Source organism: Anser cygnoides, chromosome Z (genome assembly GCF_040182565.1).
Source record: "Anser cygnoides isolate HZ-2024a breed goose chromosome Z, Taihu_goose_T2T_genome, whole genome shotgun sequence".
Lineage (NCBI taxonomy): Eukaryota > Metazoa > Chordata > Aves > Anseriformes > Anatidae > Anser > Anser cygnoides.
Genome location: NC_089912.1, coordinates 65,880,295 through 65,903,854, shown reverse-complemented (window position 1 = coordinate 65,903,854; position 23,560 = coordinate 65,880,295). Strand labels below are relative to the sequence as shown.

Here is a 23,560-nt window from a genome sequence, read left to right as displayed (position 1 = left end):
AGTAAAAGAAGAAGGGAGAAACATTATTAGCACTAGTGCCCAGGCTTCACTGAATGATTCTACACACATTTGGCACATCTGGAAGCCAAAACAGAAGCCCAAATCAAAGAAAAGACACAGAGAAAGCTACATAAAATGAAGTTGCAATCCATGTAGCACAGGCTCCCGAGAATTCAATGGCTCAAGCCAGGACCTAAGTACTCACTGAAGATGACCTCTGACATAAAAACTCTACAGAAGAACTGTGCAGATACAAACCCATTTGTTCTTGCTTTGTTTAAAAGAGTTCTCCTTCACTTGCCTAGAAACAGGACAGTCCTAGTTTCTCTTTCGGAGCTGCACTGGCCCCATGAGACCTTCATCACATACATCATGTCGATAAGCAATGAGCTGTCTCAGCTGATTCGCACCCCACCTTATCAACCCAGGTCAATCAAAACTTTCCATATTCAAGGCTTTCCCCAGCTCACAGTTTAACACAAGAGATTCACAGGTTAAGAGTCTTCCCTTTGCTGGCTGTAATTAGTTTTACTGAGCTTTTAACCCACCATGTTTGCCTTTAAAACAAAGGAATCAACCCGAGATAGACAGTACATCCATATCACTGCTGAAAACAAAAGATGACCACCCTATATTTAAACCTTTCCAAATCCACTACGTCTTTTTTAATCATTCTCATCACTTGAATTAATGAAATGACACTATTTCCTAACGTGATGATCCCCTCCCTCCCATTCCCAATTCTCAAGGCAGGGCCTATTTCCTCTACCAGATTTCCAACCAGGATCTAGCACGTTACTAAGAAAACAGAGTAACCTTTTGTATCGCATGTAATCACAGCAAAAAAACCTCTGAAAATGAGTGAAAGTTGCACCCATGCTTTCTAGCTTGGACTCACAACAGGGTACAGTCTTCAGTAAGAGCATCTGGTTCATGTGCAATTAAAAGCTGCTTTTGGATTAGCTTGAAACCCTGCTACACTCAGGAGAGCATCTTCAACAGACTATGGCTTTCTCTTTGACATCAGTCAGCTCATCTCCGGCATGACTGTCTGTTCAACAGCACTGGATTTCTACACAATTTTGGCAAAGACTGAATTCCTATTAATATGCTCCTTGAGAAATATTCAGCTTGAAGAGCACTTTGTTCTGACACTTTGCACAGACTTTTTTTTTTTTGCTGTTAGCTGAACAAAATGTTTGATACTTTTCCGTCTGGACTCGTGAGAAAATATGAAGTGCACGCTGATACAAACCAATTCTCAAGGCTCTGCCCACCCTGAAAAGCAAAAAGGGAAGAAAGTGTTCCACCTTGCTAATTGTTTAAAAAACTAGATTAAAAAAAATAAAACAAACATATAAGGATGAGAATGCAGTCCAAGCAGGAAAGTAGTAGTTGAAAGAACAACACCTGCAACCAAGAGTATGAATGGCAGCTCTGCCAAAGGAGGCGGCATGCAGAAGACAAAGAACAAATGCAGTCTGATGGCAGTGTTTTGACTGGTGGGTAGATGCACATCAAACAGGTTGTGTTCTTTATTCTTACAGCACTGGAATAAAGCTCTGTAGTTTCCAGAGCATTAGTTACATCTGCAAAAAATGATGTTTCCCCTAGCAATATTTATACTCCATGGCAATGAGTGCCCTTCCAAGCAGCAAGCTCCACCTAAAATGAAACTCATTGCATATTCTTCATTTGGGGATTTTTGTGCTTTTAAAGGGAGCGTACTATTAAAAACAGATGTTAAAAAGACGTATATTACTTTTAAATAAAATCTTGAAAATTAACATGGTTTGTTTGTAAGCATATTATGCCTTTTGTTTTGGACTTCATCCTGTTTCTAAGTTTGTTTATTGTTATTATGCAGTCATATGAGATACTTAAATATAAGCTATTTGATCAATCACCCACAAATCACCAAGATGACTGCAAAGCATTATTGGCACCTAACTCCTACACAATTTATTTATTTATTTAATCTTGGAAAAGAAAAGAGGAGATAGCAGGTAACATGATTATCTACACACACACATCTAACATAATACTCACCTGTACTTTGAAAAAGAAATACAATACCTAATTTAAGATTTTCTCATGACCTAAAATAACCAGTTTACTACTGAAACATGAAACTGGGTAAACTACAGGAAAATGTGAAGATTAATGCTTGCAGAAAATCCATAGCAGAACAACTTTCAGCAGGGTATTCACTTTTTTAGTGCAAAAATGACCATGTCTTCCAGAAGTAGTTGCATGGGTATTTCTTTAATATTCAGCTATTAAACTGAAAAAATGAAGTATAATCCTATACCCAGTATTCTGGTGTAAGCATACAAACATGCTAATGCCAAGCCCCAGGTTTAAGAAAGACGTCTATTTTCCTCTGGACAGGCTGCTTTGATAACCATATCCCTGTCTGTAGTTACACTGTCATTAACATTCCAGAGCCAAGAGAAACCAACACAGCCAGGTCCCAAATCATGCCTCAGTATTTATATAGCGTGGAAGCAGCACCTGGGAGATTTAACATTGAATGGCGAAGCCTGGAGCATTCTGAAAGCGATTCTAATGTTGCGCAATGATGCCATGTTCATGCCAAAAGCAAAACATTTTATGACATATGGTATTAGTCTCTTAAAAGAGCAGAAACTTTATTTCATTTTTCCTGTAGTTTCCAACCATACTTGTTTTGATTAAAAAAAACAAACACACTCACACAGCTAGAGAAAGATTTAACAGTGCCTCATTTCAACAAATGCTTCCTATTTATCTGTACCACTAAACGGAATCCCTTGTCTCCATGAATTAAACAGACCCAAACTTGGACAAGCTGTTAGGTAAAGTGGTCTCTCATGAAGACCCTGAAAACAGTCAGTTCTGTCAGATCCATCTCAGTGTCAAGGAAAGGCTATCAGTGTACATTTCCTTGTTTTTCATGCAAAGATCGTAATTCTTTTCCCTGTTCAGAGGACAGCCACAGAGGCTGGAGGCTAGAATAGCAAGTTCTGTATTTGGTAATCATTTTAGACACCCTCTTTTTCAGGGTCCTAATTCTGTATCTAATTAGTACCCCTTCTTCTAAGCACTATGACTCAGAATTGTTAAAGGAATTAATAATTTTAGAAACTGCCTGATACCTAATCAGCTTACATTCATTTTTCCAGTTGCATGTTTTCAGATTTCCTTAGTGATTCTATAAGATCTTTAATATTACCATATCAGCTCTTTTGTTTTGCTCCTGGAATACAAAAGGATACATGTAGTTTCTCTTCACCATTGTGTAGCAGAGTTATGCTCATTTAAAAATTAAAATAGCTGTGTTCTATGCAAGATGCTTAAAGTCACCATGCTGTATTGTCCATATAAAAGTTATGCATCTTTCCATTAAAGCAATAAGGATTCCATTCTAGGGTATCAATAAACATGTCACTATTGTAAATGAAAGGCCCATTTTCTATTCAAGCTCTCTTATACATATTTAACAGAATTATATACATTTAACTATAATGTGAGTTACATAAACCTATTTATAGACCTCTTTTTTCTGCAAAATAAGATCAGGGATACATTTGTCCACATAAACAAACAACTATGCAGACATCAACTGTTGCTTAAGTATTCCTCTGATATGATTCAACTGTTTTTTCTTCTTCAGTACACTCAAATCAGCAGCATTGTACAATGAATGCATTCCAGAAGTTAAAGGTAGAGCTAATGAAGGCCTACAGCAGGCTTTCAAAAACAGCTGTTCCTGCAGGAAATTGTAGCCCTACTATCAAAAAAAAAAAAAGAGAAAAAAAGCAAAAAAAGGAAAAAAAAACACAGAAGGAACCCACGCAGAGAATATGTACCCAGAAATACAGTGTCCCCTCCCCAGGGTTGGAAGCAAGTTGGAGGCATTTAAGTCACTAAGGCTTTCACAGTGGTGCCTCATGTAATCAACAACTGCACGGCCACTGGTGCACAGAGCAGACCAGAAAATACAGAACCCTCAACAGAGGCAGTGACCTCTGCATTACACACAATTTCTGGTTCTTTTATAATATTAGCCTGGTTTTGACCCCACAAGTCACACAAACAACCACCAAAGACTTGGAAAGTAACTTCTGCCAGTACAATACAAAATATGGCTAGTCCCAAACACAACTACTATTGCTCAGTAAATGTTTCTAAAAGCCACCTTGAGCTGCCATTTATTGTGCAGCACCAACATTTTTTTGTCCAGGACAATGTGCACATGGGAGATGGATGCTCATTGACCAAGAGCACTGGAAGGACCAAGGCAGCCAGCATAACTAGAGACCTCAACTTGTTAAAACCTCTGCATCAAGCTTCCACCACTGCAACCCCACAAACCATCCCATTCCACTTATTCAGGCAGCCCAAACATTTCTGTAAGGCTCTTTTGTTCAGCTGCCCCACATCCTGCCTCCTCTATCGCAGGGCTCGCTCAGCACCGACTCCTTGCTATTATCCACACCCACCGACACAACATGCACATTTCAGCCAGGCAGCACAGACAGCACCATGCGGCAAACAGCCCCTGGGAAGTTTCAGTCCTGTCGCCGCCGCCACTCTTTCAGGTAGCATAAATGGATGCTTCCTGTTCTGTCAGAGACGCCTAGACATGCATTGTTCTGAACAAGCCCATGTAGGGCACGAGCTCAAGGTTAACACAGAATAGCAGCAGTGTCTCTTGAGCATAGCATCAGAGCAACAAAAATGTAAGACTCGAGCAGTTAAGCAGATACTTTTCATCAGCATTAAAACCAAAGGGGATTTTTTTTGTTTGTTTGAAGAGTGTTGCAAATACGCAAATTAGCCAATTGAGTAACCTGTACAGCATGACACATGGTGCTGCATGCAAATAAAAAACTGAGCAGCTCAGCATGAAGGCAAACACATGCATGTAATTAAGTTGGCAGAATCAACACGGAAAAGACTGCACATGTGGGGTTTCTTTATCCCTTCCTCAGCAAGCACAAGTCCCCCCAAACAATTAACATTCTGCAATAACAATGGTTTGTAAACACATGCAAAACTCAGCTGATGAAACACACATTTCAGCTTCATATAAACAGAATCAGTATTCCACATTGTACTTCTTCAGCTGCTTTTTCCCCCAGTTGAATTTTTAAGTATCAGCATGCTGTTCAGCTTAGGAACATTTTTAGGAACCTTACAAAGAAGTTGGCAGGACACAGCTAGCCAAGCTCAGGAGGGAAAGCCACTCCTACACACAGCACTGTCAGATCAAGGTTAATTGAGTGAGGCAGAAGGCAGGAGGGAACTGATTGACTTGATTTATACTATCAATTTATGATTACTTATTAAAAAGGGCATAGTACTGAAGCCAAAAGCAGAGTGCAGGCAGTACCTTCAATGATAATGTTCAGGACAGGTATATCTGTCCAAACCGCAGCTTCATCAGCCACAGATACACACATTATTTCTTCTGCAAACCTGATTATCAGTATTCTGATTATCAGTATTTGCAGCCATTGAATCAAGGAGTTACTACATGGAGCAGGAGCTGCCCATTATAAATCCTTTGCCATTGGGATCACATAGAGTATGTTTAGATGGCAATTTGTTTTGAGTCCACAGATAAAACCTTCATGTCAAAACCTATTTTTCCCTAGTCAAAACAGCTAATGCAAGCTTTAAGCATTGTTTTGTTCTTCTGATGCAAAGTGAACATATTCCTTTCCAGAAGAAAAGCTCAATAATTTAAAAAATGTTTAAGGAAGATACTTTCTTAATTTTCTTCATGACCACATCAGGATATTAAACGTCAATTGTCTTGAGATTATCAGTAAATGTCATGCAAGAAATGACAACATATAACTAGAGGTGATAGTTCTACTTAGCACTTGTACACAGTGTTTCCCATTTGCAAAGACCTGAGCAAACATTAACCGGACAACAACTGTGTTTCTTTATCTTTGGCATGCAGCCTACAGGAGATGGTTTAAGTGACCTTGCATTGTTGCAAACCTACTGGAGGCAAAGTTATGTTATCTCCACTGAAATCAGAACTGCAGGGAAGCCAGGAGTAGCAAATTGAAATTCCTGATAACTTCAAACTCAGCAACTTGCTGTCTGAAAAGGAAAGGAATACTTAAGGACTGCCATGCAATTGTTTGTGAAGCCAAAGACGCTGAACCCACTGCATCACAAGGTCATCCACAAAATTCTGTGTGTGCTGGACTTCCCAAGAGAGTCTTAAAAACAAGAACAATCCTATTGTAGGGAATGCATTTGCTAGACAAAACATCCCCCAAAGTTAAAACAACAGATGATGGCTTTTCTCAGAAGAATGGCTTATCTGAAAACATTTAACCCAGGAGTCAGTGATAAGTGGGTAAGAACTCTATATCTTTCCCAGCCCTCCATCCCCAAGACTGAATTGGCCACTAGCAAACTTATGTGGTGCAGTGAAAGTCCCCTTCACAGAGTGGCAAGATGTTGTTCAACTCGCTGTAGCGAGGTAGGGGTTGGTCTACTCTCCCATGTGCCTGGTGACAGGACGAGGGGGAATGGGCTAAAGTTGTGCCAGGGGAGGTTTAGGTTGGATATTAGGAAAAACTTCTTTACTGAAAGGGTTGTTAGACATTGGAATTGGCTGCCCAGGGAAGTGGTTGAGTCACCATCCCTGGAGGTCTTTAAAAGACGTTTAGATGTAGAGCTTAGTGCTATGGTTTAGTGGAGGACTTGTTAGTGTTAGGTCAGAGGTTGGACGAGGTGATCTTGGAGGTCTCTTCCAACCTAGACGATTCTGTGATTCTGTGATTATCAGCAACAGCTTGTCCAAGTTTGTTGCAGCAGCTCCCAGGACATTTGGAGCTTAGCATATGCCAGAAGCTGCTGCCTCCAAGGCCCCTTTCAATTGCTGCGGCTCCAGCTCTTTCCTGTACCTTTCAAAACCTGCCCAGGGGCCATGTATGTCACCAGTGCCACTGCAAGCTGACCTCTGCTGCACAGCACTGCACTTCACTGAGGCAGCACCCTGAACAACTGTGCCAAAAGACGCTATGTTCATTAACTTTACCACAAATAAGGTCCTGACCTCCAATTAAGTTGTCAAAAAAGTAAATTGTGACAATGGCTTTGAAAGTAATTCATAGCGATATTATCTATACGTTACTAATTGCTATACCAGAAAGTCTATTCCAGCTTCTCTTGTCCACCCATGTTCCCTACTTGAGGTGACTGACAGCTAGTAGCATTAATTATGTTTATATAAGCAGATGAAGCATTTCTTTAAAGGTGGAAACAGCAGCAGCAATGCAAGTAACCTGTGAACCTTCTACAATAAAAAGCGTTACTCCATTGTTCTCCTCTTGCTACTCTGCTTCCTTGGAACGACTGCCTATACAACATGCGCAAGGCCTCTTTAATACTGGAGACTGTATTTGTGTCAGAGCATAAATTCAATTTGAAAAGTAGATAAAAACCACCAAGGGGAAGGCAGGAAGCAGTTGGAGTGCATGAACCACTAATGTTAAAGGACTAATGGTAGCTTGTCAGTAAACCTTGATAATTACGCATTCACTGGGTAGCTTCTGTGGATAAAGAAGTGATTATTATCCAAGCAAACCATTTTTTCTTGCTGAACCCCAGAATAATACAACTGAACCGCAAGTCACTCAGCAGGGCACTTTTATCAGCCAGTAGGACTGCCTGGAAAGTCTCCAGGCAAAGGGGGACTACAGGCTGTGAAATGAAAGGGCCTTTTACCAGCAGAGAACGGGAAAGATGACCTGACTGAAATGGCCATCTGAAACTGCAAGTTTGTGGAGGGGAAGGAATAAGAAACAAAGATGTTGTTGAGAAAAAGTTAGCGTGGTCTTTGCTTAAATCATGACTTGCAATTTGCAGCTGGCTGTGAGCTGTGCTCCAAGAATGCTCAAGAGGGTAACAAAAATTGAAAAAAAATGCATTGAAGAGTTTGCTGTTTAGCTGAGATAACTGTATATACTATTGTTAATTTCTTGTTATTTTTGACAAATTTATATGCAGAGTAGCCATAAAGTCAGTGTAGGGAATGTGCACAATTAATAACGCAGAAATCAGTGGCTCTTCATAGCTTAACTGTGAGATTTCATTTCTGTAACAGTAAGACAGTGAAGAGGTTGAGCCCAGAAACTCTGCAAGGGAGGCCAAGAGAGTGACAGCGTCCAGCTAAGCCACATCAGGGAAATGGCTGGCCCACATCTAGTAAGCCTAGCAGCACACGGTGGAATCCTAAGCAAGCTGGGAGGCACACAACTCACAAGTGCTGCTCATTTCACTTCCTAGTAAAGGCCACGATGTATTTTTCCTTCCGATACCACTTAAATGCCTTTTAACAACATAGAGGAAATCAATCTCCGCACTTGAGGAACAGCAAGATTTCCTGTTAATGTTACATCTAGGCACATCAGGTCTTTTATTTTCTTTTAAGCAATTACTGTTTTCAAGCAACCAATTACTTTCCAGTGGAGATAAAGGACAAGTGATGTGCAAAAAGCTCACTTTGTTCTAATGTCTAGCATGTGGTAAGAAAAACTACATCGAAATCATCAGTAACACATAGCCAGAACATTGGCAATATGTGAAACTACTGCCCATTATTTATCACCTCACATCAACAATACAGCAACTGGAGATTTATCTTTACTTTCAGATAGGGAAGGATGTAGCAGTAACCACACCACATGCAACTGATCATTCTCTGTAAGACAGGAGAAAGTAAAGCCAAGAATTAATCGTGGATATTCTTATAAATAGAACAATGTTTATCTTAACACAGTAAAAAAACACAAGGGATCTTAAAAAAAAGTCAAATCAATCCTCTTTGAAGTGATCATCTCCCACTGTTTTGCCTTTTCCCATAGCTTTAAAGATTTGAGCTACAATGAACATGAACTCAGATTATTGTTCTCATCTTGAAGTCATTCAGTAAATGTTACTAAAACCAAAATACAACTAATAGACTGCTGTTTACTGCCAAGCACATGGCAGTCCCTCAAAAAAAATCCATGGGGTGTCAGAACACACACTTAAAAGAAAACGCCTCTCCAATTGTTACTCAAAGACCACAGAGAATCCTCAGGTCTTCCTTATGCTTTAAAAATAATAATAATAAAATCTATAAACAACACTGATTTTCAGCATTACAGGCCTTGTGAAGACTACTTTCTAACAGTTTTAAGACTGAAGAACTACTGAATCAACAGATTTTAGCTAAATATCAAGGTCAAATTGCAACTCACACTAAGGACATTCAGTCTTTCAAGTCTTCAGGATTTCTGTTGCACAACTGCTTCACACAGTTGGGAAAAAGAATCGTGAGATTTAAAGTGAAATTGGTTAGGCAATCTAATCTCACTTTTTATCTGCTAAGTATTTTTCAGCGATAAACAGGCTACAGGATACAGGGACACTGCCAACTATCTGCAAGCAAAGCTTGTTTTGTTTGTTCAGCTATTGTGTTGACTATCTTGCATTCTGCAACACTGTGCTAGACACAATGGTCTCTGAGGACCAGAGTGTGCCTAATGACCAGGACATAGTTCTAAACTTTCTGGAGTTGAGACAGTGATCAGAACAGCCTGTCAGCTTTCAACATCCAATGCTGTACACATACCACTTCCTTAATGGATTTGTTTTTACATTCAACGCCACCTATATTTTGGTTAGTATCTGAGCTGACTACATCTACTCAGATGTTTAGTAACATCTTTCAGTTTCTGTTGATGACTGAATTTCGCAGAGGGAACCAGTGCTTGACGCATATTCCTGCTTCCAGACGAGCAAGAGGACATCTATCATGCTGGAACATGCTCAGCTGCAACATTACCTCATTTGCTAGGACTGGCACTTTGTAGACCCATGACTCCGTGTTTCCTCCTGCCTACTGCTGAACCTCTCCAACCATTGTTCTTCTTGCCACTTCTACATAGAGATGATTTTTTTACTAGTTTTAGGGCTGTTGCCCTTTTTTCCTCTCTGTTATTCTGTAAAGGGGAACAGAGACACAAAGGCTAATTGTGACGCCTGCAGACAAGGAAAAAAAATCTTCAATACTAAACAGAATCACACAGTCAAGAGTCACATGAACTGTCTACATGATACCAACAGCTCGTAGTGAAAGCTGTTTCCATTGTTTTCATTTTGTTTTTTCTGCTAGCAAGAAGACTGCAGTAGATTACTTGACAAAACTCTACCATCTTAATATTATCCAAATGTACGAGAAAACATCATAAATGGTTGCTTTAAAAAACAGCTGACACTATTTTTGATACCTTTTAAACTGCCATTGTAGGAAGCAATACAATTTCAAAATCCATAACAAAATTTATATTAAAAATCTCAAAATTATTCAGCATAGAAAAACAGTCTATTTATAGCTGAATTTGCCCTTCTTGTAATGGACATATCCACTGTTACTGGGTTATAGCCTTCTATTCTGAAACCCAAGACACAGCCAAACAAAACACAGTGCACACATAGAAACAAATCCCTATGCCAAGAAGTTATTTTGTTTGGAGTCTTCAAGAGCTCAGCTCAATCTCTAAAAGCACTTCATGGCTACAAAAGAAGGCAAAAATGTTTCACTGTCTGTCTGATCTTCAATAGGCCACCGACGGATACTTGTGTCATGGATTGACCTCTAGGTCCAATACTTGTCAGGTCTCCAAAATCAAATATTAAAGCAGCTAAGCTTTGCTTGCTGCTTTAACTTCCATGGGTGCAACGAAGGATAATCTGAGAGTCATGGGGAAGTTACACCTAGGATTCTTTCCAAATTTCTCAAGTCCTACTGGGAATGTAAGCAATTGTTTTTGCATGAAAACAAAATCCAGTTCAACAGCTAGAGAAGAGTATGTGAGATTTCACACCACCACATCTTCCCACGTTGTTTATCCTCCGCATCACGTGCACTGACAATCAGACAAGGCTTTTATGCGTCAGATCTTCTATATGCAGAACATCAACTGCCCATGCATGGCAGGCCTCAAGAAAAATGCGGGAAAGAGCAGGCAGGCACTCACCCCGTTTCCTTCCCGTGGTCCTCATCTGCAGAAGGAGCTCCTTTCTGTACAGAGTTGAATAATAACACTTATCCCCCTTATGCGGATTTTCTGTTTGCCAGGCACAGATGGCCTCACCTTTCATCTGATCAGGGCCACAGCTAGCACACCACCTATCAGGCACCCTGTAGAAATTGAGCTATTTGCCCCAAGCTAGTGGTGGAGTTTAGCACTTGCCTGTTCAAACAGCAATTGAGCCATCTGCTGTCTGCCACAACTTCCCGGATCAGGACTAATGGACCAGTATACATGTAAAGAACCCTCTGATCTCATCTGAATATTCTTATCCACATGCAATTTACTCAAGCACTAAGTGCTATCTCTACCAAGCTCTTGCTCATTTGGATATTCTGCATCTCAGTGAACACGCTAGGATTAATCACACAAGATGACAGAAATCACAATCTGTGCCTTTTTTGTTGTTGCTAAAAAAGATTCAGTCAGCTCCTGTTAATTAGTCCTAGGCTGGATTATATTGGCATGCCACAGTCTATTTACTCTTATTGGAGATAAGTGCTGCCAATGGTTTCACCATGTACTCTTGATCCTGCTCTGTGAGGAATACTGTTGTTATTACATTTAGAAACCCTCCTAGGGCTGTCTAGCTTTTATTGTGATTTCTTCAAAAGCTTCATGCACAGTTCCTATATTAACAGGGATCAGCAGCTTAACTACCTAGAGGTTTTCACCTTTCCAGTTCAAAGTCACAGTGAATTAAATTGCTACAATGAAAAGATGCACAAAGCACAAAATCCTTAAGGGCAGCACAGCCCCAGAGTCTGTGAAGACAGAGAACACAATCCCATGTACAGTGGGTCTGCTGTGCTATAAGCCCATTTTCGATCATCAAAAACATTCCTGTTACAGCTAGAACTTCTTCATCAGAGCCCACAGAGGTACTGACATGAGGAAAAAAAGTGCCTAGTAATAATGCCAATCTTATAAAACATTTCCCTAAGCCACCGTTCCCCTTTGATGCTTACAAGTAGAGCAGTCTGACAAACATCCCAAAATATACACACTCCCCTCCCCACTACATTCCGTTTACTCTACAAACTTTTAGGATTGCAACTTCACACCAAGGCTATGCTGGATTTTGTAGAGAGCATCTAATGCAACAACTGTGAATGAATAAATGCTCAATTCAGACTGCTCCCAAAAGAGCAAATGGCCAGTCAGCAGTAAGTTAATTCTTATCCTCTTCAAAACATGCTTTTCAATAATTTATGTGAGAAGGTGGAGGGAGAGAGAAAAGGAGATCAAGGATGTTTAACAGATTTCAAGTCTTCAAGGAAGAAGAGAACGCCTAACAGCTTTGTGTGTCACGAGCGAAATGCAAAGAAAGTGTATTTTTTAAGAATCTGCATTACATACCTTTGGGGTTCCCTTCTACTTCAAGAGACATGAAACCCAAAACGACAAACGATACAAGTGTCCTTTTCGTATCCTCTAACAGCATCTTCAACAGATTCAGTAATAATTGCTAATAATTGTATAAATAAGCTGAAAACGGGGTAGTTTTCATTGCCAGAAACAGCAGAAAGCTTCCAAATTTTATGGGTTAAAAAAAAGCCAATAAATTTAACAGTCTTTTGAAGATGTTAGTATAATCCTTCCAAAACTGAAGAGAACAGATGACTCAACCATATGGCCAAGTTCCACTAAAATTCTGTCTCGTAATCATAAAACATGATGTAATGTAGCTTGGTCCCAGGAGAAGGAAAGGCGTTAGACGTGTGACATGCACAAGCATTCCCTGAATCCATCTGACTAGCTAGTTTAAAAAGGTAATACACAAATAATCAGGGTTTTTTTAGAAGTTTCCAAGATAAATATTCTCAAATCTTCTCTTGGAAAAGGAATAAGTATTGCTCTTCAAATCTAAATCAATGCATCAACCATTATTGTTACAAACACTGCTCACCTAAACATGTACAGTGAAGTACTTGCTACACCTTTCCACAACAATGCGTCTTTTAAAAGGTTTGCCATTACAAACTTTGAAAGCAACCTGTGCTGGATTACTACCTCAGTCTTAATGAGCATGAAGTTTAAAGGACTATTTGCAAATCAAAAGAAGCTTCCCTTTTAAAAATATCTAGGGAAAGGGAAGGAATACACACACACCAAGTGACAAAGAATATTATCTTCTGCATTACATAAAGGTTGAATTGAAATAACTGCTAAGAAAAATCAGAGCCATCAGCTCTGACAGGTAAAATACCTTCCAAATCATTAATCACCCAAATATACACAACAGAAGACATCAATACCATCGTAATTCAAGTGTTCTACAATCACCTGGAATTAACAGTGACCACTCAGTACATGGTTCTAACTCTGGCCCTCATTATATTTAGGACTCCACTTGAGCAGGTATGCACAGATGTCTTAACATGTAATGTGTAACAGCTTTATAAGAACTCCACTTTTTATTGTGGGTAGTTTAAATCTGTGATTTGAGTCCAGGCTACTAGAAAAACAGACCAATTCCAGAAAGAAAAGTAAGGAAAAAATGACAAGCAGCAGTAGTTTCCTTTCTCAATAGTGACAAAATTGGCAAGGGAAAATTACTGGGGGCTGGGATATAGAGACAATCACTCCAAAGCCTGGCTGAAACCACTGTGTTACAATCCCACCCAGCAGAGACAGGGCCCAAGCAGCCATTACACTGAGCATCCTTTTTCCACACACTTAAATGTTAGGGAAAGAGCAGAAATTGATAAGCCAAGTGGTTACACAAGCGACCCATGAAAAAGTTCCAAGCTTCCTGACTCTCCACCCAAGCCCTATCAAATCAAGAAGTGTTAGAAATCAACAGGTCAGGCATAAAGAAAAAAAACAATCAGAATGGACTGTATACCAACCATACATCTCTAAAATTCCATTAGAGCTGGAAGAGGTTAAAAAGTACAAATATGATCCAAAATGGCATCTGTGTGAAGAACAAATTGGACAGGATGCCTCAGTCTCTAAGGTAGAAAAGTTAAGGAAGACGGAAGTCAACAAAATCATCAGTAACATGGACAAGATGGATGGGGATCAACCGTTGTCTTTTTCGGCACAACGAGGGAACATCAAACAACAGTGGGACCAGGTCATAAAGAAAGTTAACAGCAGACTTGTAGAACTGCTTTCAAGGTAAGTTGCAGTTGCAAGACATCTATGCGGTTTCAAGGAGGAACTTGTCACTTATTAGGTAGAAAGATTCAGTGGAGATATTAGGCTGGTGGGACCCTCAACCTGAAGCAGTAATTGCTGTTATGTTGCTAACAGAAATCTGTTCAGCCCTGTCACCTTTTGCATCACATCTCCTATTCGTCCTCCTGCTCTGTAACAGCAGACACACCAGCCTCCCCAGGGCCTTGACTGGGACCAGAACAATGTCATGCTAGGAACACTGCCCTAGAGAAGAAGCTAGTGACACATGATGACAGTGCTTTTCCTCTAGTGAGGAGAAAAGCATAAAGAAAAAAAAAAGAAAAAAAAAACAGCACTGCTACCCCTTGTCTGAACTTCCCTTTACCAACAATCATGCTCTTTACTCAAACCTCTGTGCTCAAGAAACCTATGTGCTGTAGATCGCTAGCAATCCCTTAACCACTTCAACAATCCAAAGCTGATTAAGAAAAATAAACCAGTAACCTTGAATTCAGCAGGCCAGCTCTGTATCACCAACCCAACATTTATAAGAAAACTGCAGAAAAAAAGCGGCCTAAAGCCACCATATTTGTCCATGACGCCTCAACCACAGAGCATTACCCATGCAGAAGCCCGGAATGCTTTTGATTGTATGGTCTTCTCATACTGCAGCTACCCATTCCAATAATCTTCTGGCAAGAGCTTTTATTGGTAACTTGAGTCAAGGGTTGAAGTACAAACCAAGGACAGGCTGCAGCCACGCTCGTAAATCAGGGATTTAATAAAAACCTAAAGACGTATAAAATGATCTCTGTCACATAGGCTGAGATCACATCCACACTATGAAAGGATACAAGTTCAATGGACTATCATCTTTTATATCAAGCATATTTTATACCATGCCAGTCCAGCTATAAAAATACTGAATTACTTGTTCAACATGTGGACGTTTTGAAAGTTAGGTATCTTGTTTTTGCATCTAAATATGGATTTGAAAAGGAAGCTCTCAAGAACTTGACATGGATGTTAGCAAATTTATTCTTTTAACAGTTGAAGTGTCAATTACTACATATCAGTTCTATTTTATCCTTTTACTACACTATAGTATTTCACAACTGCCCTTCAACTACCTCCAAGAAATCAAATCTAAACATTTTGGCTTGGCACGCTGTTTGAATGGGAAGAGACTGACTAAACTAAGATAAATCGTCCTGCTGTTACTTTTCCAGAAAAGGTTACAGTGAAGATACTGCTATTAGCAAAATATGGAAGCAATATTACTATAGTGACTACAGAAATTTTAGTGAAGTGTGAACAGACAAGACTTCCATAAACCCACCACAAAGCACTGCTATCTGCTTGAGAAAAAACAAAGAGCTCTTCAGCATCTCCAAAGAACTCTACAAGGCTGAGCGACTATGTGCTGGAAAGTGTTTCCTTAGGAGTGAAGAAAGTTTTGGCACATGCACTGCAACGTCACTATAAATTAAACCTCTGTGCTGCAGCTGTCCAAGGCTTTGTACTCAGTCCCTGACACAACACGTTGCCTCAGGCTGCTTGCTGCATGTCTGCCCAGCCACTGAACTGGTTTTACTATGTTCCCCTTTGCAAAACTGGGCTGTTATGCTCACTGTGGGCTGGCCACCACCTCTGCCACTTTCTTTCAGCACAAATGCTCTAGATGGCACAAGACATCAAATACCGGGGAAAGGCTTCATGATTGCTGGAAGGTTACCTGCAGCCTCCACGGTGTGTTAAAAAGAGCAGGGAGAGTTCCATGCACCAGCTTTTTACACTGGAAATTAAACAATCAACATCAGACGTAAGTGACGGAGGGAAAGGAAAATTCCACCATTCGGGTTCAGATTTGTTTAAAAAGTAGGCAACAAACATTTTGGCAAAAGAAGAAATTTCTGAGAATTATATATTATTTGAAAATAAATTGTAAGTTTTAGATGAGTATTGAGCTTCAAGGGTAGCCAGCCACTTCCTGAGCTTTGTTTTATTTTCAAATGCGTCATTCATTTATTTCTATGCCCATGCAAAAAGTTTTCCAAACATTTAATGTCGAACAGGAAAACTGAAGTGGAAAGTGGATGACAGCCAGTTTAACTGAGCTTTATCAACACACTCCATACATCCTGACACACTGTACACACTCTGAATTACCACAAGCACTATAACCAGTCATGCCAGTGCTATTTTAAGAGAAGTCATATTTTGCAAATAGAAACGATAGAATTTCAATAAAGTGCAAAATAACATACTGTGTTGTTTATGATCCATATGTTGTTTGCATGAGACTGAACATGCAATAAAAGAGCAATAAAATAACCCATGCACATCTGTAGACCTTGAAAAATTAGGTGCTGTAGGGCAACATTTTAATGATTTTAAACCATCAAATGACTGTTGAAGAAATATATAAATTTAGAAGAAAGAAAGAAAGAAAGAAAGAAAGAAAGAAAGAAAGAAAGAAAGAAAGAAAGAAAGAAAGAAAGAAAGAAAGAAAGAAAGAAAGAAAGAAAGAAAGAAAGAAAGAAAGAAAGAAAGAAAGAAAGAAAGAAAGAAAGAAAGAAAGAAAGAAAGAAAGAAAGAAAGAGACTTCAGGTTTCATTATATATTTCACTGTCTGCATATACATCTCCCACCAAAGCAAGTCAATATTGCCTTTTTTTTTTTTTTTTTAATTTGGCTGAAGGAAAAATCTCTGGGAGACAAACACAAACAGATTTATTCTCAAGTCTAGAAGCTGAGCATTCTTTAACAATTGGTTTCCTCCAGCCCTGGGAGCTTGGGACTATGAATCCTTTCAAGAGAGGTGACAGAGCCTGCCTCACATGGATGATGTCTGAATAAAACACTAGCCCATGAGCAGAGAGTGAGTTGCTTGTGTCTAAATCAAAACTGATGCATTTCTTGCTGCTGCACCAACGCAGCCCCTACCAGCACTTATTTTAGACAGAGCTGTTGAGTTATGCCAGGAAAAGCCTGGTTACCTTGGAGACATCTCCCAGCCAGCTCCGGCAGAACTCTCATGATATATCTCACCAAAATGCATCTCTCCGCTGGGTACAGACAACTTCCATGTGCTTGAGCAGAATACTATGACACAAAGGAAAATGACCAAAGTATCCCAGCATAGCTAGAATATCAGCATAGGATAAAGGATAAAAGGATAAAACAATTACATCCAGATCCTAGCATATATGGAAGTATTAAAACTGTGGTGCAGTAGGAGCCTGCTACACACAAAGGCTTTTTTGTTTTGTTTGGTAGGGATTGCACAAATAACAAGTGGATACTGAAAACTTTCATCCAGAGAAGGCTTCCACCCCAAATGTAGAAAATATACCAGTTACTTTAATACTTACAGTCTCTGGGACAGAAAGAGAGCTGGTGTTTAGGAACATATGCTGGAATGAACACTTTTATTTTTAAAAAGAATAGTACAGCAGACTCATCTTGACATTGTCCCTTCTAAACCAAGCCTAAAATAATTTGTATCTGGGAAACACAATGTGGAGCCCTGCAGCAGTCAGATGAGAACTAAGAAGAGCTACAAAAGAGCAGACCAACACAGAGCTAAAATGATGTACACTATTCAAGAATACTTTTTGTTGTTTTTTAACTGAAGGAATCTCTGTCGCCAAATTCTCTTGCTGTCAGAAGTCAATCCCACCATAAATCAGGAAAATTGCTTTAGTCCTGTTTACAAAATTGTCAAACAGAACTCTTTCACCAAAGATGTGTCCCCTATTAATAGTATCTCACACAACATAACACCCTTCTGCTTCACAAGACTGCCTGAGGGTGTACAGTGTGATATGTGGCATCTCGTCTGCCTTTATGACACATGGCATTATTACTGTTAACACATATATCACGGCAGAGGTGCTTTTGCAAAAAAATAGATGCTCCTCTTCTTTGAAGAAGCCAAGTAGAGTTTTCTAGCACTCTACCACATTCAATCCATCACCACAAGTTAAGGTCTTTAGCTACTTGCATGAGACTTGCCTATCAAACTCTCCACCCTTCAGATTTTCAAAAGCACAGCACAATTTGTACCTTTATTACTACAAAAGCTACTTCTTAGACTGTTTGGTCCCTGGGCTACAAAAAGCTGCAACTGGAAGGCACCAGCAAGAACTTCAAATCCCATTATGCAAACAGCTCAGCTTCTGCTTGGAACAGAGCCAGACAAGTAGTGAGCAACAGATACAGCAGAAGCCCAACTTAACCAGTTCAACATCCACACAACTTGCAGACAACATGCTTTACAAGGCATGAAGAATTTCAATGTTTTCAATGGAAAGCACTGATTGCAGAAGGTTCCCCTTCCTCTCGGCTGACACGCCAAGGCTAAGACAGTCAGTTATCTTGGCTTATTATACATAATTACAAATCTATTTTCAGCCCTCAAAGGTGTATTTTTCACCATCTCATAAAATACTGTAAAGTTGTAAACAAACATAAGATGGCTTTTAATTCATGATTTACATTCCAAAAATTCAAACAGGCATCAAGTTTTCTTCTCAAGATAAAAACTCTTAAAATTCTTTCTGGTTTTAATTTCTTTTGGTAAGAATGTCAGGAAGAACAGAGGGTTGGAAAAGGAGCATATTTCTGTTCATATTTTCTGAGTTAAGTCCCCCTCTCCCCCCGAACTTTCACCCCCTTGCAGAAGTTCATGCCTGTCAAAAATTAAAAAGTCTGCATTGCAAGATGGGCCATTATAATTCAACACATGCTGCTTTGGTGGAGAAAAAGCATGTTTTTGGAATAGCTCTGTTATGGGTCAGGAATGTAAAGCAGAGTTCATATTTCAGATGAAAATGGGAAACAGCTTTTTCTCGCAAACCCAACTCAGCTTTCCAGTACAGAAGTCTGCGCAGTAAGGTCTTTGTAGCGTACTGCATCAGACCTTTAAGTGCAATAGAGATCACCAACTGTTTGCGTTCTACAAACTGCAGCATTGCAAATTCCTATTTTTAACACTGAATGCAAGTTTTCAGCATTTGCTTTAGAGCATACTCTCCTGCTGCAATGTTTGCACTGCCACAGATGACTCAATGGACAATCACATGCTCTATATCATTCCAGAGAGCATCCCAGGCTCACAAAACAACTGCACTATTGAAACACAAGTAGAAACAGCACAGCTCAAATGAGATGGCATCACAACAGTGTTCTGTTCCTCAAAGATGTGCAAACTGGAGTTTGATGCACTACAAGTCCCAACACCTCCCCAAAGCAGAGTACAAAATCTCTTTGCACCCAGTCCTGTAACTGTTTTATTCTGTGTAAACAATCCTTTTTTTGCACTTAGATCCATGTGTGTGCTTAAGAAAGATTAAGAAAGTTACTACATCTGTACAACATCAATGTCAATACCATGTAGAGGAACATCTTGGTTTCTGGTCTCCTGGAAAGATGGATGGGGACCTAAGGGAGGGGAAACAAGTTGAAAACGAGTTCTCTCACAGACAGAGCATCTTCCAAGCTATCCAGCAGAATTCAAGTTGTAGAAGTTGTCCAACTCTCACATGTATTTCCCTAAGACACAGGAATCAGCCTAATAGACTTGCTAAAAGAGTAACATATCTTGGCTGTTCACTAGATCGTAGCATCTTGAACAAGTAACAGGTTTGTGGAAGAAGTTCTTGAGGAAACCAACAAGAATGCCGTACCTACTTCCTGCACAGAACATGCAGATGTTACATGTGAGCCATCTAGTCACTATCTGCTTTTAGCCAAAGTTTCCTGAGACAAGACTCTCCCAACACATTTTTCCCCTAAAACCTTTGCTGCTCAGACAGGTTGGAGGAAGCAGAAACCTGGACAGAGCAGATAGCAGCCAGCCACCATTCCTGAGATCATCTCACTGATGTGTATGTGAGAGACCTGATCTTCAGACATAAGAGTCAGTGGCATCCATCCCTGAAGGGTGAAATGGAAAAATTCACATCACACAATGAAGAAGGGTTAAGATAATGACAAAATACCCTATTTTAACTCTTTCATTTCTTGTCTGCATCAACAGTGTAAGAGTACCAAAAAACAAGATGTAAGATGTGCCATTTAAGTTCACAAAACGGTGACAGTAACAGAGTATGATTTTACCCTTTGGGTGAAAGGTACACCCACAAACATAACATGCAAAATGTCAGGCAGAAAAACATACTGCAAAAGACTGAGATCTATTTATTTTACAAGAAACTGCAGCTAGATGCATGTCAGAGTTCAAATTATCCTAACATTTCAGGGCCCCAGTCATGGTTGAAAGCGCTATTGCACAAAGCACCAAAGAAAACAATCTACCCTTGATTATTCTCAAATTGCAAGTGTAGCCAGATCCTCACCCAAACAGATAGTCTCCAGAACAGCTATGTTAAGTAGCTTTCTTAAACAAGTTCAGTGTGACACTACTTTTAGTGTTCCATCTATTTTACAGAGTGGAATCAGATCTCCTTACAAGTTTATTTAGCATAGACAGAAACCACATCCCTATTCCTCGATATGAATTGTCAGTTTTAAAAACCGGACCCAGCTGGTAGCTTTCTGTTAGCACTGATGGTATTCATTACCAAGTGTCAAAGAAACTTACAGTCCTTAGTATGGCTAGTTTCAGCAAACTCAGCAATACAGGTCTGAAGGTCCTGTTCTTGTTCCAAAATTATTTATTTTGAAATAGTTTTTAATTTGATGCAGTTTCCTTCCTCACCACAGAAAGAGGTTTATGCAATCATTCTATACCAGTACACCTACTCCCAGATTACTTAAAGCTAGGAAGCAGTCTCCAAGATAAATAAGCTCATGCAAGTTTCATGAGAAACAGAGATTATGTAGATGAGAATAAGGCAGTGCTTCCACCAAAGGCTGCAGTTTAAGCTTAGCTGTTTTATTTGATCTGTCAAATGCTAAACGTTTAACTGCACTACCTGTTTTAGCAATTCAGAACAGCCTCAACAGGCGCTGCCTGATGCCCAGCAGGCACATGGGGGAACACTGCAGAGAGCTGTCTCTACATGTATGTCAGAGAAAGAGCAGAAAAGGCAGACACTGAAGGTCAGAGTGGGAAAACCACAAGTGCTGTGATGCAGTGGAGATGGAATACAAACCAACCAAGCTTCAACAGTTCTGCTGCTTCCAAAGGACCTTGTGAAATAGAAGATATCTAAAGACTGACTCTGCCCAGTCTCAAGAAATACTGCAAAAATGCTCACATGATGTTTCTTGAAAGGGTTGCTTTATTTTCTTATAGCTTTTACAGAATATGTGGTCATATTCATAACATAAATCAGGTAGACCGTACCAGGAAAGAAGGTTTAAATAGTGGGATTGAGGAGGAAGCTATGGAAAATCTCATAAGGACTGTGTTCTGGACTTAATGCCAACAGCAGCAACTCCAACCCCATCATCTTACATATAATATCAATGATCAGTTGATAAACTGATTTTTATCAATTGATAAAAACTCTCCCTCTATTGAATCACTGAAGGTAGAGAACTCCACGAACACTAGACAGTTAACCACACTGCCTTCAGCTACTGGAAATAAGATCCTCTCCCTGTCATTCTCATCAGCTGAAATTATGTTCTCCCCACCAACTGCAGTACATGGCAGGTCTAGCAAGCTTACATACTAAAAGACTGAGACAGTTAAGCATTAAGTAAGAGAACACAAATTAACGTCAACTGCTGATTTTCCCCACCACTGGGCTTTCTTGTAACAAAGACTAAAAACATTGTAATTAACTTTGCTCGTGAAATGCTATGTTCTAAAGTTGGGCCTAATTAGATGCAATATAATTCTTGCCAGAAACAGATAATGTGCGTCTTTCATCAACTCGGGTGATTGGAATTTATTAATGTTCTCAGCAAGTCTGCATAACGCGAATTATGTTTACCCGCTTCTCCGCAAAAAAGCACGGTGTCTCTTTTAGGTACGATCAACAGTATTTGATATTTTATAAGAGAGAAATGTATCTTTCAGTTTAGAATGAAACTTTACAAGAGCACAACTCAAACTGCAAGGGCAAGAAGGGAAAATAAAAATAACAGCACTAAGCATAGCAAGATCCAGGGCCAGTACTAGCTTTCTGTAGTACAGATACATAATAAGTGTGTGGGGAACAGCAAAGGGATATGGAAACAGGAAAGAAGGCACGGCTTAGCAGTGATGCTTTTCATTACAGCAACAACAACTAAGATCTATTGGTAAGCACAATGCCTCAAGGGCAGCATGAAAAAGCCACATGAAGAAGTGCCAAAAACATCCTCAAAGTTACAGTAGGACAATGGAGGCCCAGGCTGATGGTAGCTCTCTCCCAAGTTAATGTCTTCTGAAGTTAGTTTAGCTTGAAATACTTCAGCACTCCACCCACAATCAGCTAAAGAGAAAACAAGAAACAGAATGTGAATGATATTCATGCTTGTGCAAGCTCTTTTATTTCTTTTTTAAATACTACTCAAGCTGCGTGACAATAGATGTATTTTCCTTTGGTTTGTTTGATTGTATTGCTTCCAAACAAGAACTGTTCTCCAGAGCTCTGCTACAGAAGGTAATCTTGAATGTCCCAACCTTCAAGAAGACAGAAATTACCTTCCAACCTCTGTAGGAGACAAGCAGTGTTAGAGATGCAGTTGAGGTCTCAAGCAGATTTCGCTATAGCAGTCCTGAAGCAGGAAGAAAAATGGTTGTTTTCCTCCCCTCTGAATGTCTTCTACACTAAAACAGCCCAGAAACAAACAGAAAAGTGAACAGAAATGTGGGGGAGGGAGGTATGTAACACCAAGTGTTCTATAATTTCGAGCTTCCCCATACAACTCAAACTGTGACAAATTACAGCTTTGATAAGGACAGATTGTATGGGAAACTGAGTAAGTTTAGAATTAAAATGAATATAAAGAAGACTGGAAAAAAAACCTCTAATTTCATAAGGTACTGCCCACATGCCTAATGAGTTACAATTTTTAACAACCAAGGTTTTCTTGTAATGTAGCAGGCACTCAGTCCTAACTGTAGATTCTTAGCATATTACATGCCTTCCACCCAACCATTCAATGTTAATTATTGTTATAGGTGTTGGGTTTCATAACCAGAGCTCCTAGTTCTCTTTAATAATTACTGTTGTGCAAATATTTCTGACTTCTGTAAACACGGTTAAGAGAGACCTTCTAAGCCAGGCAGTCAGTAAAGCTGCTGAGTTGTGGAAAGCCAAATCTAGGTGTCCATGAGCTACAAAAAAAAAGTTACAACTACGTCTTCCAAATAACAAGGGAGGAAAACATTACCACGTTTAAACTCCTGAATTTGTACCAATACTACTAGCCAGCTT

At 39.6% G+C, this 23,560-nt stretch overlaps 1 protein-coding gene and 1 long non-coding RNA gene across 8 annotated transcripts in view; both read right to left on the bottom strand.

Moving 5' to 3' along the window:
* The window catches only part of RAI14 (retinoic acid induced 14), an 86,342-nt gene that overhangs the window by 36,649 nt on the left and 26,133 nt on the right, over positions 1–23,560 (bottom strand). The gene's annotated exons all lie outside the window — the stretch shown is intronic.
* LOC136789025 (uncharacterized) overlaps positions 3–23,560 on the bottom strand; it is a 39,011-nt gene continuing 15,453 nt past the window's right edge. The window contains exons 2-3 of the long non-coding RNA XR_010827735.1: positions 22,825–22,950; positions 3–22,612 (exon numbers count right to left, since the gene is read on the bottom strand). This is a non-coding gene — a long non-coding RNA (uncharacterized lncRNA). The remainder of the gene's footprint in view (positions 22,613–22,824; positions 22,951–23,560) is intronic.